This window comes from Olea europaea, chromosome 6, assembly GCF_002742605.1.
Source record: "Olea europaea var. sylvestris chromosome 6, O_europaea_v1, whole genome shotgun sequence".
Classification (NCBI taxonomy): Eukaryota; Viridiplantae; Streptophyta; class Magnoliopsida; order Lamiales; family Oleaceae; genus Olea; species Olea europaea.
Genome location: NC_036242.1, coordinates 24,685,638 through 24,698,576, shown reverse-complemented (window position 1 = coordinate 24,698,576; position 12,939 = coordinate 24,685,638).

The window sequence follows — 12,939 nt, the reverse complement described above, 5'->3', positions numbered from 1 at the left end:
TCCAACCTATCTCTCACATCTCCAAACGTGCTCTCAAACCTTTGCACTAAATCCTCCGATGCATTGCTATTATTGCCTTGTCGGCTTGAGTTTGATTCTGCCTTTTCTGACATCCTAACACTAAAATTTTATTTTACTGCCTCACCAAAAGTCAGTTAGAACACACACAAGGGCTTTTTCCCTCTATTAAACTCACCTCTCTGCCTTTTACCACTCAATTCTTTCAACAATTGCTTCTAGGAACAATCAATGATCTCAATCAATCAATCAATTCGTGTAGAATTCCCCAAACCGGATGTGACTCAATAATTGTAACAAAGGACTCAAAGAAAACTTTTAAAACTTGATTTGAATTGAAGAAATGGAATGATTCAATGTGTCCAAGTAATTTAGAAACAATAATGAATAATAAAAGTTGGTATTTGACGGATCAATAATATTTAACAAGTTTTTTTTACTGTACGGATAAACAGTACCGTACGGATGAATAATAAATTTTTTTATATATATTTTTTAGATCCGAAAATCAATAACAAAACCGACAAAGAAAACAAAAACTGATTTGGGCTAAAATTGAGCCCAGAAACGAAATTTGAAGATTTTTATGAAACTTTTGGATCAAAGAATCAAGAAAACCTTCTGGATACAAGAACACAAGGAATTGAAAAAAATTAGAAAACAAAGGATATAACCTGATTAAATTGGAGCCAAAACTCTGATACCAACTGATGCGAACCCCGTAGCAATAGAAACTACAAAACCCACAACGAGATTGATGCGGAACTCAAGAACGCCAATACTAACTCGGTTTTGGATCTTGAACCCCAAGAATTGAATCAAAAAATCCTAGATTAGTGAAGAACCTAAAACCCTTTGATTACAATTGAAAGAACCCACAATCCGATTGATTAGAACGCCACAAAAAGTCGATTCTTGATAAGTTCCAAGATTTTTCAAGAAGAACAATAAATTGAAAGAATAAATTTCTCTCTCTATAATATTAATTCAAAAGTCAAACGTTCAAAGTTGTTACAATGAAAAGTAATCTCCTATTTATACTAATGAATAAAAACATCCAAAACCATCAAATTATGGTAATAATTTGATTTCATAAGAATTCTATCGAAACTAGGAAATTCGACCAAAATTAGAAAATTCGCCAATTTTTTTGGCTGGTGCGACCGCATGGTGTAAATCCATGCGGTCGCATGGTTCAACTGGAATTGGACTTTTGATTTTCGGTATGCATGTGTACGGTCGCATGTGGTTTTGCCTGTGCGGCCACATGGTGTTGTCTTCAGCCTCCGCTTTCGTTGCTTGATAACAAATTGATCCAAGTTGATTCGACCTTCGACCCGAACATGAAAGTTGCTCCATTTCGAGTCCTGAACATGGTTCCATCAATGGTTTCTTGAACAAGCAATCCCATCGCTTGTTTCACTTGCTTTGCCCTTGATCGCGTCATTGGTCCGCCATCGACTATCAACGGGTCTCGTCTCGCACTTGACTTTGTCGGGCTCGACTCCTAGATCATATCACTTTGAATATGGCTTTGGATATCCTACTTAACTTGCTCAATTTGACTCTGTTCCATATTTTACACATCTTCCAAAATTATATTTTTCCATTTTGAATACTGTATGACTTTCCTGAATTGCTCAATTCGAACTCAACTAAGAATACTTCAATTTTCTAATCGACTTTAAATGCCACTAATTCATTTCGCTCGTTTGTGATTAATTTATTCGTTTCTACATGTTCTTCTTCTTTAATTGGTCCCTCGGGTAGGGTAATGAAGAGATCTTCTATTGGCATGTTATTTGGTTTATCCAAAATTATTTGATCTTCAATCCTTTTATTTTTTTCCATGATGATGTTTCCCATAACTATTTCACTGTAATCAAATTGTTCTTCATATGGATAATCAAAGATATTTTTCCTCATTTCCAATGAAGTTGCCAATAACAAGCAATTTTTAGAATAATGAAATGCACCACAATATTCACAAGTCGGTCTAATCTTCCCATCAACAATAGATTTGATATTTAGTACCTTCGTGAAATTATCCTTATCAAATTCAATAGTTTGATTGTATCTCCACTTTTTAAGTTCTTGTCTAAAGAGGAATTCTCCAAAGAGTATGTCACCTTCATTTAAGTTGGGACCAATCATTGTGATTTTTTGACCTCTTGCTTCTTTTCATCCCTTGCTAGTGGAGTAAAGAAAAATAAATAGGTCAATTAAAAAAAACAAAAGCAAGAAATAATTAAAACCAATTTAAATAAAAATAATTCCTAGCAATGGCGCCAAAAACTTGTTGCATTTTTATTTTCTACAAGTGTACGAATCATAACAAGTAATAAAATGGACCTAGGAGTTTGGATGTCATTCCCAAGATGACTACTATTTAACAATTGGTTCAGTTATTCTTAACTTTAATTTGATTGAAAACAAATAAAGAAATAGATAGTGTGATTTTTAATATAACTATTTGAAAATATGTGGATGCACATAAAGATTAATTTAGAATTTAAATGATGCACAGATACTAGAGCAGAACAATTTTACCAATTGATTGCCTTTAAGTCTCAATTCAAGATTCAAAAGTCTAATGTGTTATTCGATCAAATTCTTCTATGTATTCAATTTATCCCTCTCGAGTTTTCATTGAACTTATTTAACTAATTCAATCTGATATCTCTATGTAAATCAATTTTAGTTAAACAAAATATTAGTTTTGAAAATTCGTACAATTATTGCAATAATCACTATAGGTATCTCTACACGTTATGCTAATTTAGCAGATTTTAATATGTGATCCAAATCTAAAACTCGTCTCTCGATTTGGAATAGATTCACGAAGTTATTGAATAATTGGCCAAAGAATTCAAAGCATTAAGTAAATAATTAAAATCAATACATATACTTTTAATAACTTGAATCTTGACTAAAGAAACAAAATGTCTCAAAAGATCACATTGTTTGTCCTAATATGAATTTAGCTACTCATGATAATGGAAGCAAAACTAAAGAATTGCATTAAGTACATCACTGGGTTTTGAATTAAAATGTAGAAAAGATGATGAAAACTGCACCCAATTCCTCTTCTCATTCAAAATCTTGATTTCAAAACCTTGAATTGTTATTTTTTTGTTCTTGAATTTGCTCTCTAATTCTCAGGTTGTGTTTTCTATCTCTCTATGTGTGGAACCCCCTTCAAAAGTGTTAAAAACTTGTATTTACATTTACCCCCTAGTTTATGTCGGAAATAGGGTTTTTATGTATTTCAAAATGGGCCAAAAATGTACTTAGAGATACCCAAGCGGCGCCTCTGTGCTATAGGAATGGTGCTGCGATGCCACGTCTCTGTTTAGTGTGATTCGCGGCGCCACCTTTTTGGTGGAACTCAGAACTGTCAATCCTTAGTATTTTTATCATAACTTTCTCTCCCAATATTTGATTGAGACAATTCAAATTGGGCTGTAAAGAATACTCAAAGAGCTACAACTCTATTGAACTATTTTTGAATTCAAATGTTTACTAAGAGAGTGTTTGATACTCATTTTTATAGAAAAATGAATTTTAGAATAGTAGATCGATAGAGAATGTGTGGATGAAAAATAAGAAATTTTTTTGCATTTACGTGTAATATTATCTTAATTAAGAATGTGTGGTTAGAAAAGAGAGAGAAAAATATATTTTGAGAAAAATGGGAATCAAACGGTGCCATACGTCAAAAATGGGTTTCAATATTGAGTTCAAAATCTAGATCATACTTATGCGATTGAAAATCAACACCATGTCCATATTTTGATCATATTTTAATCATTTTTACTTTTAATTGTATCCAATTGAGCCCATGCACTCTTGAATCTTCATTGTGAGGTCCGAAACAATTTTTAATAATTTACTCTTTAGTCCCCAAATTTTGAATCTTGTCTCTTTTCGTCGATTTTTCGCTTCTTTCTTTCAATTCCACTTCCATTCATTGAGTTTCATCTATAAAACATTATATAATAAATTAGGCTATAATTCCATTATAAGAACTATGAAATGTCCATATTTTAAAATTCGAATAAGTGTATCAGGTATCAATGAGATTTGAAACCAAGACCTATACTTACTATAATAATAAGTACAACACTCGATCTAAAAGCTTAATGTGTTAGGTTCAATCAAATGTTTATCAACTATTATAATTTCCTAATTGAATGTAACAAAAATACTAACATCAGTATAAACTATTAAAGTAAAGTCATGATAATGAAGGTTTCTCGCATAATTAAATTGCTACTTGAACTCACTTTGATGTCATCTCTATGTATTTAACTTTTGCCTAAATTTTACTGAAAGCATTAGCAATTCATCTTCTAATTATTCTATTTCCATAATTTTTTTAGAGGTCACCTGCTATTTTTTTCAGAATTTATGAACAGCATGGAACATTTCTAATTACTAGACAGAAAATTTTAATTCAAATAAGGATTCATCCTTTTTCGGTGTATTGCCCTAGTAATATTCTTCTCATATTACACACATTAGTTATGAATAATGGTCCATAAACTAAGAATTAATGATATTACGAAAGTTTGTTTATTTCCCAGGGTAAAATCCTAGATCCTTTAAATATAAAATCCATAATTAATATGTTAACACCTTCATTAATTTCCTTAACAATGTTGGCCTCTTAAAATCAAACTCCAAACACAATAAGATATTAGAGTAAAGACAAACTCAAACAAACGATTTGATCTGTTCAAGATCCAACATGCAATCAAACTCCAAGATTTATTAGTTTCAAAAGAGATACATGTTGCATAGGGATGTTGAGGTAAAATCCAATATCGCTTAAATGTGAAAATGTTAATTAAGATTAAAGGTTTATGCTACTTCTCTTAACAAGATTTACTGTTTATAATGAATTTTTTTAATAGAACTCTCATATGGGAAAATAATCGAAGTTATAATATTATTAATTTAATATTGGTGCTTCATAAATAACATTTTTCAATAGCATAACGGGACAAACATCATGCAATTCTTTACACAATACTAGTGGGAGATATTAATTTAGAGGAAAAAGTGATCTTAGTCCTCTTTGATGTTGTAGGGTTTTCATTCAGTTGGATTTTCACCAGCAGTTGCAAGTGCATAGTCCTCTTATTGATTATGACCGCAGATGCAATAGTTCTTTAAACAGGAAAGGTGACTTCCGCTTCGTGTCACGCAAGTTACAAGCCCGGAGTCATCATTGTCCGATGCTGTCAAGAATTAATAACATGCTAGTTACAGATATCATATGTATATACAATGGTGCACATGTGTCTCATACATATACATAAACTTCGGAAATAATAGCATTTTCACCATTAGTTGGAGGTTTGGTTGCAGGTGCACGGTCCTTACAGGAGCAAGCGAACATGTCACAGGCGCAGTCAAGTCCGCTTTGTGACTTACAACCTGCGGTCGAGTCATCAGACTCTACCGACACTGTCAAAATTGAAAACATGGTAATTATATATATGTACATACAATAGTGTGCGCTTGTGTCTCATACATTTATATAAACTTCTAAATATTAGCATTTCCGTGCAAACAAGAATATATACGAGGAGGGTGTGGGGGTTGAGACACACAGGAATTTAACCTGATGCAACAAGCAGGAGGACAAAAATAATCAACTTGGCGGCATCCATTCTTGAGTTTGAGAAACTATATGTATAGCCTGTATAATATCTCTTAATGGGTAAGATGAAGCCATACTGAGCTATATATATAGACAAAGATAAAATTAAGCACGAGTTTATTGCAGATTAAAATCTTTGAAATAAATGCATTGCTATATGATATTGCAAAGCAATTAATTTCATCTTGATAGGCTTAATTTACTTTCTGAAACGATCTTTCTTGATATGTTCGTAAACGATTCTATTTGTTTCTATTTCGATATATATATATATTTTTTTTTTGAAGTGACATTACCTTAATAAGAGTTTCACAAAAATAAAAAAAATAAAAAATAACAAATCATTAGATAACAAGTGACATACTAATTACTTTTTGAATAATAATATTCACACTAATATTTTATTATTTGCATCATTTTTTATTTGCAATGAAGATCGTCAATTTGTTGACTTTGCACTTACCTCATCAACTATTTTTTTCCTATTTAATCATTAATCTTCAATTAATTAGGACATCTATGCGTGATAAGATTTCAGTCAACATCGTGCTAACATGTATTGAAACGAGGGACAAAATTATCAATCTTTTGTATTTATCATTTATCTCAATTATTTAAACTTCTGAGAGTCAGATAAGCTTTTCGGGCCTACCTACGAAAATTTTTGATAAAAGTTGCCATTAGAGACCAGATATACAATTTACAGCCTGATTGAAAGTGATTTTTTCTCTCAAAAATATGATTTTTTTACCGTTATTTCACTATTTCAGCCGTTATATTTGACTTCTTCTCTCACAGGTGGACCCCACTTTTCTTCTAACGATCAAAAAATCAATTCTCAAAATCACTCCCAAATAGGCTCTTAATAAATAGTTTATCATGAGAATATATTTGACAAAAAAATTGGAAACATAAATGCAAAAGTACTCAAAGTTTGTGAACATTCATTGATACTAAACTTTGACGTAGTTAACAAAAATTATGTGGTTGATAATCACCCTCACTTTTTGGGAAAAGGTATAATATATATATTTTTAATAATTTTGTTAGGACTATAAAATTACCTAATTAATGTAACAGAATACTAATTATAACACATAATTGCGGAAAAAAATATCTTAACTAGCAGCTTCTATTAAACGGGTCCACACTGATCACAATAAAATGTCATGGGCTCCAGCGCCCAAACTACGACTTCAAGGTCCATAAGCAACTTCCTAAACCATATAGCCTCGTTTGCATCTTCAATATTAATATCTGCCTTCATGTCAGTAATGAATGATTGTTTAAAACCTCCGTACTACGGCTCTACCTCCCAATATTAATATCGATCACGAAGGTGAATTTCTAGAGTCTCGATCAATTCGACAATCAGTATATCCAATTTCAATCAGATCATCCCCTTAATAGATAAGCATATAGTTTTTCATTCTCTGAAAATATTTGAGTATATGCTTTACTGTTATCTAGTGCTTCGGTCCTGAATTAGATTGACAACAATAGATATCTGACCTAGTACAATAAATAGCATACATGAGACTTCCAAAAACTGAAGCATGAGAAACATTCTTCTTGCTATCTATATCAGTAGGGGTTTTAAAAAAATGCTTCTTAGATAGATGTATATCTCTAATGTTAACTTGTTTCAACTTTGTAGGAAAAATGGCCAGGAAATGCAAAGAACCATCAACGATAGTAAAGGGCAAGGCTAGGGGTTCTTTCTTCCAATACTCGTGGACGCACTGATGGCGGTGGCATTCACCATTTTCTATAACAAAATCAATATAGCCGATTCAGTAGCATCATCACACAGTGGAAGCCATGGCCCGAGAGATGGGTAATTTTTGCAGATTTTCCTGATTTTGAGTAACACGCTTGGTTAGGGCGACATGATGGGAGAAAGTGGCAGATGCTACATACCAAGTGTATGTACATGTCCAAAGCTTATACAATTCAAGAGTAATAATATAGAGAGAACTTCATTGTGTGATAGATATTAGTTAACCATCACTTTTCCTAAAAACAAATAAGTAAATTAGACTGCATCATTTCAAATCTCATCATATTTAGCAATACACCATTCCTTTTACCTAATGGACCATATAATTTTTTGGTAAACAATGAATAGTCAATCTAATAAGAATTTATCTTTCATTACATAGATCATTGAATTCTCGTGATGGATATTCACACTCTCAAACAGTTCTCAAGGTTTTAACTTCCATAATATGAGTTTTCACTTCACTTTAGTAAAGTCTAAACAATGTAATATCATCAACTTATGAAAATTAGGAACACAACTGAAATGCATGAATCCATCTATAAATGTAACGAAAATTTAAGGTTCCATCTCTTTTTCTCTTAATTATAACCTACGAAGAAATTTTGATAAACTAACTATACGAAAGTTTAGCTCTTATAGTCTTCGAATGATTTTCACAACTTAAAATCTTAAATCATTGCACGAATAACCAAAACTGTAATAAATATCACCACTATAAGTACGAGCAAAACTACTACGTATAAGTTCAACTTAAAAACCACCCTCAGAAGAAAAATAATCTAGACCAAGCTTGGTGGCATTTTTGATACTATCATAATATCAAGCAGGACGTCAGTTTCTCTACCTTACAACTCTAAGTTGCATGTACCAATTATATAAAGCTCCACTCCATCTTTATTATTTATATATTTATTTTGTTTCAAGTCAAAGACTTGATAGTACACTAAAAACACAGATTGATCTCACCTAAAGTGAGTTTCCAACTCCTCTTGAATCCACTATTCACACAATATAAGATCTAATATATATTGTTTGACACGTAAACAACATTAAAAGAAATATATTCAAGTGCATTATTCTTTAACTTAAAACACTTTCAAGCTAAATGATTTAAAACCTTATAGTTGAAGCATTTTTGAACCTTTTTTTATATTAATTCTCTACAAATTACTTCCAAGCCCTTATTTCTGATTTGTTCTTCTTGGTCCTTTTTCCAGTCTCCTCACTATCTCACATTTGTCCCAGCTCATTTAATACTTAAAGACTGAAGTGTTATACGAACTAGAATATAACTATACAAGCATGTCCTCAATACTTAGCAACATCAAGTTGTAGTTTTTTTTTTTTTTTAAAATTAACATAGTGGGTAGTGCCAACAAAGAAATTTGAAACTTCAATTTGTAAGTCATATTGACCTTTGACGTTTCCAACTATTAAGAAGAGACAATTTTGAACTTACTAATATGAAAAATGTGACCAACTAAAATTATCAAGATTAAGTTAAGCTCACTCACATTTGAGAATAAGATCATCTATCACATAACTTATCAAATGAAATGCTCAAGCACTAAAATCTATCTTTTACTGTACTTGACAAAGTTCCTAATTTTTATTCTCTATAGTAGTATGACCCACATCAAGTTTTCGTATTGTGTGATTGATGCTCTCTAAAGCATTATATTCTTCTAGTACAACAAAAATCTTATTGTGCCAAATGTTGTCGCATTTGGCTCGCCACCTTTATAAAAGTGAATGACTATAAATTTTTTATATCAAATCTAATAGATTGTAGAGATATTTATTCTTAATCAGTACTCATTGATGCACATAACATTTTGTATTAATACAAATAACGTATACGATAGTTAAACATCACGCACAAATTTGAAAGTTTACTATGTTTCCAATCATCATCTGCAATCATATTGTTTCACTATCATAAACCTAATTTCATAAAGCAAAATTTTATAAGTTCTAAGTGAAAATTACATTAATTCTTTTGGCTTTAGAACAACTACTTTGTTGGTGGATTAACTAGTTATATGTGAGATTTTCTTCAAATCATTGAATTATCACTCAATTGACAATCAATAGATCTAAATAATAATCTCACTAATTCTACGAGGAGGGTGTACAAATTTCAGGAATTTATATTGCATATTTCATGACATGCCATTAAAGATGGTTCGAGCTTCAACAAAAAAGGCATACATGCATTTTTCATCATAATAATCTTTCTTCAGCAAGATAATATGCAAAGAAAACAGTATTTAAGGCTCTGATATTAAAAATAAAAAATAAAAAATCTTAGCATTCTTTATCATAAGTTTCGGGTTAAGATTCTTACTTGAATTTATGTTGTAAAAGTTTCGCGAATTTATATTGCATATTTCATCACATGCCTTTTCAATGGACAGCTCAGTAAACAACCGCCAATCTCAGGATGCTTCTTTACATCCCAGTAAGAAGAATCATGACTATAGCTACACTAAGTAGTCGAATGACCCACCTCGTAAGGTAGATGATCAAACTCCTAATAGGCGAGAATAGAGACTCTTAAGGTCTATAAGTCTCTTCAATAGGTTGAGTGGGGAAGGTGACAGACCAAGGGACCTCCTTGTAATTTCAGCAGTTATCATAGTTGGCATAGCAAGGATCGTTGAGTGCTAGACAAGGAATCTCGCATCACCCAAGAATTCCGACGATGAGTAGTGCATTCTTGGGACTCGGATGACGATGACGAGCACTTCCCATTTTTGATGGTCGTATAAAAATAAAATGATATGGAATGACTTTAAAATGCCAAGGATGGACAAATTATTGGATAATCCCATTGATCACCTAAAAAAAAATTATGACAGCTACTTTAGCGCGAGTCTAACCTCCGATGCAAAGCAAAGCATTCGTAGCTGGCCATAGTTAAAGAAGGAATTCACCAATGCCTTCATGGGTAGTAGGGTTAGCATCACACATACAATACGCCTCAATGATATTAGGCAAGGGCAAGGAAAACAATGAAAGACTACTCCAAAGGTTCAGCAAGAAAATTGATAAGATTGAAAATATTTCAAATGAAAGGTGTTGGAGAAAACAATGAAAGACTACTCCAAAGGTTCAGCAAGAAAATTGATAAGATTGAAAATATTTCAAATGAAAGGTGTTGGATGCTTTGTGAACAGATTGTATATAAGAACAACATTTTGGAGAGATATCTACAATAAAGATCCAAAGATTTATGATCAATTAGTGGATGTGATCCATGTTGTGTGTGGTCATACTTGGCCAATTCACCTGGGCCATTATGGCCCACTCAGGGCTATCCACGTGGCATTCCAGCCAAGGTGGCATAGATGGCCGAGGTGGGATGCTCCGAGGCCTTCAAGCCGAAGTCCACAAGTCGAGGCTCTTTTTTACCGAGGCCTGTAAACGTACCTGAGGTCCACATGCCGAAGCCTATGAACCGAAGCCATGATGCTGAAGCCAGTTGAAGATAGCTGAAGCCCTCAAGCGGAAGTATCGTGTGAAATGACCGAAGCAGACGCAGGAGCCTCCGAACCCCGAAGGAGTGTCCTCCATGTTCACTTCTCCCAAGAGATCGTCTGTATAAAGATCTTATTCGAATGATTGATGGAACGTTTGTCAACAGCATAAAGGTCAAGTCTTGTCACTAGTATGGAGGCCCTACACAAAGCAATAAATGCGCAGCAAGTTAGCAAGTCAAGCCCCATGCCTAGGATGGAATGTTTGAATTAAAGAGATGAGGCCACGTGCCACCTCATCCAAGGGCTCCCATTTCACATGTATCACTATAAATACTTCCATTGTGTAACATCAAAAGGCTAATACAAGAATCAATACAAAGAACTATACTTTACTCAACTCCCTCATTTACTTACAATACACAAATCGAGTTTATACACATTTACATATACATTTACGAACACTGGTTGGTAATTATCGTACAATCGGATCACGAACAACTCGCTGAATTCCGAACGTCACTATCCCGCATCGTTGGGCTACTCCCACGCCCTTAGAACCGCTCATTTTAGACCGTCTACGTGTCTTAGTGTGTTGGACATTCGCCCACGTGTGCGCGGTGGGACCGGCTTCTGTTGGCAATAATTTTAGGGTCAACAGATTGGCGCCGTCTGTGGGAAATTATACCATAACCACGAGCAACCTTGTGATAAAAGCTTGCTGAAAGGACATTTGGGCAACCCCCCTTGAAAAATGATTTGTTCTTGGAAGAGAACAGGAGGAAGCCCCGTTACTTGGAGAAATCTGAAATCGGACAAAGGAAAATGAGCTCCAATGAAGATACTCTTCCCAGGAGAGTAAGAGAAAACACGAACGCTCATCCCCAGCCTGCTGCCCCAACAGCTCGGCAGAGACTCCACCACCACCAAAGAAGAGGTGGGATGCGTGCGATGGCACGATTATCAAGAGAAATGACCGCCATGGCGGCTAATATGAGGGATATCGCTAGCCAAAATTTGGCTATGAGGGAGCTTATGGCCTAAATGCAGGGCCAGGGAGGCTTCCCCATTCCTACATATGCCCCCCAAGGGCACTACCAGCAAGAGGATAAAGTCAAAAGTCATAGAACTACTACACCAGACTATGGCCGAGGTGAGAGCCCCTTTGAAAGGGAAGTGGAAGTTGATGTTTCCTCCATCTATGCTTCTGGCCGACCCTCCGAGGTCCAAATGAGCCATGATAATTTCCCACCTCCATTTGAGCAAGACCCAAGACATAGGAGGGCAGGAAGTGTTTTTGACAGAATCAGCCCTGTCGAACCGAGGCAAAGGCAACGGCAAGCTTAGCAACCTTGGACAAGGCCGCCTCCTCCACCTACATTCTCCCAGCAGGCGGAAAGAAGGCAAGAAAATGCCCCCCGAGTTGCTCCACCTAGAAATAGGCGGCAGAGGAGAGACGAAGAGGCTAGGGATCTCCCCGGGACCTCTCACCAACAACCGAGGCACGAGACTGATGAGTACGACTCTGAAGAACAGCAGAGGTCCTGCGACTTGGACGACGACGATGAGAACCTACCATTCTCAAGGGAACTAAGGAATGCCCGGGTCCCGAGCCATTATGCTATGCTAAAAATACCGAAGTATGACGGAAGAGGCGACCAGGAAAAGCATCTGAATACTTATAAAACCCACATGAGCCTAAAGGGCGCTACCCCGGCCGTGAAGTGCAGAGCCTTCCATTTAACACTTAGTGGAGTTGCTGAAATTTGGTACAGTAGATTACCACCTGGGAGCATTAGAAGCTGGCCCAAGTTCAAGACAACGTTCTTGAAGAGGTTCGCGGTAAACAAAGAAGGAGAAGCCCCCATCCAACGTCTCTAGGACATGAGGCAAGCACATGGGAAGTCCCTAAAGAGCTTCTTATCACGCTTCACCGACGAGATGACATACTGCGTACAAGTCAGCAACCGAGAGGCACTATCCGCACTAAG